Genomic DNA, 5,647 nt, shown 5'->3' with positions numbered 1-5,647 from the left:
AGTTATGATTTTATTATATTAAAATAGGTTTTGTTCCCGGTTTTCATTCCCCTCATAAAATCCAGTTTTCCTATTGGTTAAAAACCCTCAGCTAGGATTGGACGGTTACAGCTGCAGCAGAGGTGGAACCTAGCTGAGGGGATTTGTTATTCTATTGGTTGTTAATATCGACGTGTTTTCTGTACGGTTTCCTATTGGTTGTACCCCCTGCCAATCCTCAAACTCCGCTCATGTTCTAGCCCCTTCTCCCACAGACCCTATATAAACCCCGGTTCGTCCCTCACCCGGGGATGCCATCTTGGCTCTCTAGCTGGTGACACCCCTTATTGTTGCAGCCCTGCTGTTCTACCCCGAGTTTTTGGCAGAGCGCTTAATAAAAATCCCAGCTGAGCACTCCAACAACAGTGGCGTCCGTCTCCCCCTCCTTAACGGGCTGTGGCATAATGGCGCCCAACGTGGGGCTCTGTAAGAGGCTTCTCATATTGAGAAGACTCCAGAGTGCTCGCCTGGGATACTGAAGACCCCGGGTTGAGGTGTTCTTCCCGGCAGCCACCCCCAGCTGGACAGCGGACAGCTAAGGATTGTCGGTTCCCTCCGCACCTTTCACCGCCGGCAGAGAAAGGTGAGAAGCTGGGGTAGACCCTAATCCCTTCCCTGCCTCCACCCCCTGCAACTAAAAATGGGTGCCCGCTTATCAACATCAGAGCGAGAAAAATACCGACACTTAAAAACCTTAATTTTACAACACGGCCAGACGCCCGATAAAAGGTCTCTTAAATCCTTGGCGAAATGGCTCGATGTTAAAAGAGAACGCGTCCCGCAAGTCTTTAATGCTCAGGACTGGGACGAGATAGGTTTTTACATATGGACTGATAAAAAGAATAAAGTCTCGGGCGCGGAGTCGGCATTGGAGGCATGGAGGGCAGTTCTGATGGTTTTAAAGGACCAGATGACGAAAACGGATTCTGTCTCTCCTCCACCGTCACCACACCGATATTCCCGGGACCCGTATGCCACCTTAAAAAGACGCGCTGACAAAGTTAGAAATTCACGGGACAAGCCGACTAACTTTTCACAAAATGGCGGCGATCCTGAGGGGGGGAGCTTGAACCCCGATCCACCACATCATGGCGGCGGCTCTGAGGGAGGGAGGCGTAGCTTCGTTGCGTCGCGGGAACACCCAGCGCGCGAAAATTACACCGTCGCGAAGCCCCGCCCACGTCACGCCCACACTCTAGCCTCCGCCCCTAGTTCAGCCTCCTCACCCACGTCATCACCCGGAAGTCATGAGGGCCTGATTAAAAAGATGGTGGTAAAGCCACTTCTGGCGTAAACATCCGGCAACACGGCGGCCCCCATGACTGGCAGGATCGGCAACCAGCCTACACACCTAGCCTTATTTCCCACGTTGACGTTTGGAAGGAATGCAAGGCTCAGGCGCTGCAAGCAGGCGACACTGAGTTCCTGAAAGCCTTCCCAATTTTTTGTGAAGAGGGACCTGAACCTAAATGGACACCGATATCATATCCTATTTTAAAAGACATAAAAAAGGCTATAATTGATTATGGGTTAGGTGCACCTTTTACTATTGGACTATTTGAATCATTGTTTCAGGCATATACTTTAATACCTTATGATATTAGAATGATATCTAAGGGTTTATTAACAACGGTGCAAAATTCAGTTTTTGAAAACGAATGGAAAACCTTAATTAACAAACATGTCAGTGACAAATTATCACATAAAAAGACTCCTCCTGACCATCTCAAACAGATGCTTTATGGTGATGGTACGTTTTCAAACAGGGACAACCAGATTTCCATTCCAAAACAATACCTGGATATTTCAAAAGATTTGGCATTACAAGCTATTAAGAAGGTAGCAGATGCCTATGCTTCTGCCCCTTCATTTACTTTAATAAGACAAGGTCAGGACGAGCCATTTGTTGATTTCATAACTAGACTGAAGGAAGCAATAGTTAAACAAGTTGACCAGAAAGAGTCTCAGGAAATTCTGTTTCGTAAACTGGCAATTGAAAATGCAAATCAAGAATGCCAGCATGCACTCAAATACTTAAAAGAACCAACTTTATTAGAAATGATAGAGGCATGCAAATATATTAACTCCAACACCCACAAAGCTAAATTAATGGCTGCTGCTCTTTCTGGTCCCAATTCATGCTTCCACTGTGGGCAGAAGGGACATATTAAAAAACATTGTCCCCTACTTAACTCTCAACCTACACCCAACACTCCCACTTTTCCTAAAACCTTGTGTCAAAGGTGTGGTAAAGGAAAACATTGGACAAAAGATTGTAGATCAATTAAAGATGTACATGGTAATCCCCTGACTTCCAAATCCCCTAAATTACGTCGTAAGGTTTCTTTCAAATCATGTGAGAATATCCCTTTATTTAATAGTACTCAGCAGGGAAACTCCCCTGCGAGCGCCCGGGGGGGCGCGAAGACATTAAATTCCCCCCTATTTTCCCAGACCCCTCACAATCGATTTTCCCTGAGCTGAATACTCCTCAAAATTCGCTTGATGATGATAGAAATTTATGTTGTATCTCCCTACACCCCATTTCACCTGTAACAATATTGACAGATCAGAATTTATTATTAAGAGTTACACCCTCTTATCCCGTTTCAGTTGATGAAGTGCATTTACTGATTTCTAACCCTATTTGTATACCTAAAGGTTTATTTATTATTCCAATGCTTTTACAGAACCTGCAATCCGAACAGACTTGTATTCCAATTTCAGTTTCCAACCCTCCAGTACAAATCTTTCAAAGGCATCCTATTGCCACATTAATACCACTTACTTATTTTACTACACTACATAACACTATTCAAAATCAAATATCTGTTAATTGGTCTTGTCCTATTACCACGTGTCGTCCAATTATATCCTGCCTGCTAACACATACAGAACAAAAACAACCACAATCTGTCAGTGTTACAGGCCTAATTGACACAGGTGCAGATGTAACTATTCTAGCAAAGAGAGACTGGCCGTCTGAGTGGGAAACCACACAGACAATTATTAACATTAATGAAGTAGGTGGGTCACAAATTCCCCTTAAAAGTGCAAAGTTGATTCAAATCCAAGGTCCTGAGGAGAGGTTAGCATCAATTTTTCCATTTATCCTTGATATTCCTTTAACCTTGTGGGGTCGTGATTCCCTAATGCAATGGGGTATGGGCTTGCAATCAAATTTGTAAACAGGGCCACTGGTGTTTTGCAGCTCCCACCACTACACTGGAAAACATCAGACCCAGTTTGGGTGGATCAGTGGCCCCTACCTTTAGAGAAGCTGCAAGCCTTGCAACAATTAGTTAAAGAACAACTAGATAAAAAACACATAGAACCATCCACAAGCCCATGGAACACCCCCATATTTGTCATCAAAAAACCTTCTGGGTCTTGGAGGCTACTTCAAGACCTCAGAAAAATCAACGCTGTCCTTGAGCCAATGGGTTCACTCCAGCAGGGTATGCCATCACCATCAATGCTACCCGCTGAGTGGCCCATAGTTATAGTGGATATTAAGGATTGCTTTTTTCATATTTATTTAAATCCGATTGATGTTCCCAAATTTGCTTTTTCTGTCCCCTCCTTGAATTGCAATCAACCTCACCAGCGTTATCAATAGAGGGTTTTACCACAAGGGATGAAAAATTCTCCCACTTTATGTCAACTTTTTGTTTCCCATGTCCTCTCCCCTATCTGTTCTAAATTTCCAAAATCCATTATTTTGCACTATATGGATGATATTTTAATTTGTGCTCAAACGGATCATGAAGTGCAACTAACCCTCTCAGCTACTATTTCTATACTCAATTCTAATGGTTTACACATTTCCCTTGAAAAAGTTCAAAAGTCTTCTCCATGGAAATATTTGGGCCTTAAAATTACTGAATCAACAATAACCCCTCAGTCAATTAAAATTAAAACAGATATTAAAACATTGAATGATTTACAAAAACTCTTGGGAGCTATAAATTGGATCAGACCAATTTTAGGAATTTCCACACAAGACCTGAACCCTTTATTTAATTTACTTAAAGGTGACCCTGCACTTACTTCACCCAGATCTCTCACTCCAGAAGCACAACAATCATTACAGTTAGTGGAACAAAAAATTTCAACTAGACAAGCCAACAGAATTATACCAGACTCACCAACTTCCTTAGTAATTATCCAGAATGGTACTCAACCTGCAGCTATTTTAGGACAATTTTATTTTAATGATACAAATTTTTGTTTATGGGAATGGTTATTTTTACCTCATCAGTTTGCAAAAACGTTAACTACATTACCTGAAATGCTTTCAAAATTGTGTTTTAAGGGTCGTTTTCATTGTATTGAACTTTGTGGGAAAGACCCGGATTTTATTTATTTACCTTTGACTTCTTTTCATTTTGACCAATTACTTGTATCTTCTGTTGATTTTCAAATAGCTACAGCAGATTACCAAGGTATATTTAAATTCCATTTACCGGCATGTCCTTTTTTACAGAGACTAATTCCAGTTCAGGTTCAGCCGAAAATATTACTCTCCTGTGTTCCCCTTCAGCATGCTAGGACTGTATTTACAGATGATTCTGGAAAAACTGGTAATGCTGTCGCTGTGTGGAAGGAAGGTGATTCCTGAAAACACGACATCCACAAAGCTCCAGGGTCACCTCAGCTAGTGGAGCTTTCAGCTGTTGTTAAAGTTTTCTCTATTTTTTCTTCTGAAGCAATTAATATTATTTCTGACTCATCTTATGTTGTGGGCATAGTTTCCCGGATTGAGAACTCATATCTTAAGTATGTTTCTAACAAATTGCTTTATAGTTTACTCACTTCCCTTATGTTTTACATTAATCATAGGCAGCACTCTTTCTTCATCACACACACAAGATCTCACACTACTCTCCCTGGACCAGTGGCGGAAGGTAATTATCGTGCAGATCAATTGGCAGGTATGTCGGTCATCCCAAATTTATTACAGCAAGCGCGAATATCTCACCAGTTTTTTCACCAGAATGCTAAGGCTCTACATAAACAATTCGGTCTTACAATCTCTCAAGCAAAAGAAATTCTAAAAAGTTGCCCTGACTGCCAGGCAGTAGCTCCATTAAAATCAGAGGGCATAAATCCTAGAGGTCTTGAGCCTCTTGAAATTTGGCAATCCGATGTTACACACTTCAATGAATTTGGCAAACTAAAATATATTCATGTATCAATTGACACCTTTTCTAAATTTATAGTGGCTACTGCCCATTCGGGTGAAAAAACTCATGATGTTAAGAAACATTTCTTAGCAGCTTTTGCACGTATGGGAGTCCCTCATACCATCAAAACAGATAATGGACCCTCATACGTTGCAAAAGAAACTGCTAAATTTTTTTCTGATTGGGGAATAAATCATGTTACAGGAATTCCCCACAACCCCACTGGCCAGGCAATAGTAGAACGAGCACATCAAACCTTAAAAAATTTGCTTTCAAAACAAAAAGGGGGAACTCTTGGTTTATCTCCTCAGGAGAAATTAGATAAGGTTACTTATGTGTTGAATTTTCTGAATAGATTTGGTGATCAGAATGCTTCTTTTCATATAACAGCAGTTGAAAAACACTTTAAGTTTAAAAATGAC

The 5,647-nt window shown here is 41.4% G+C and overlaps 1 long non-coding RNA gene across 1 annotated transcript in view; it reads right to left on the bottom strand.

Moving 5' to 3' along the window:
- Positions 1-5,647, bottom strand: part of LOC114072395 — a 10,810-nt gene that overhangs the window by 1,654 nt on the left and 3,509 nt on the right. The gene's annotated exons all lie outside the window — the stretch shown is intronic.

The sequence above is a fragment of the Empidonax traillii genome, unplaced genomic scaffold (genome assembly GCF_003031625.1).
Source record: "Empidonax traillii isolate 1590-97213 ecotype Southwest subspecies unplaced genomic scaffold, ASM303162v1 scaffold3117:size15214, whole genome shotgun sequence".
Lineage (NCBI taxonomy): Eukaryota > Metazoa > Chordata > Aves > Passeriformes > Tyrannidae > Empidonax > Empidonax traillii.
This window is presented reverse-complemented; position numbering and strand designations above follow the sequence as displayed.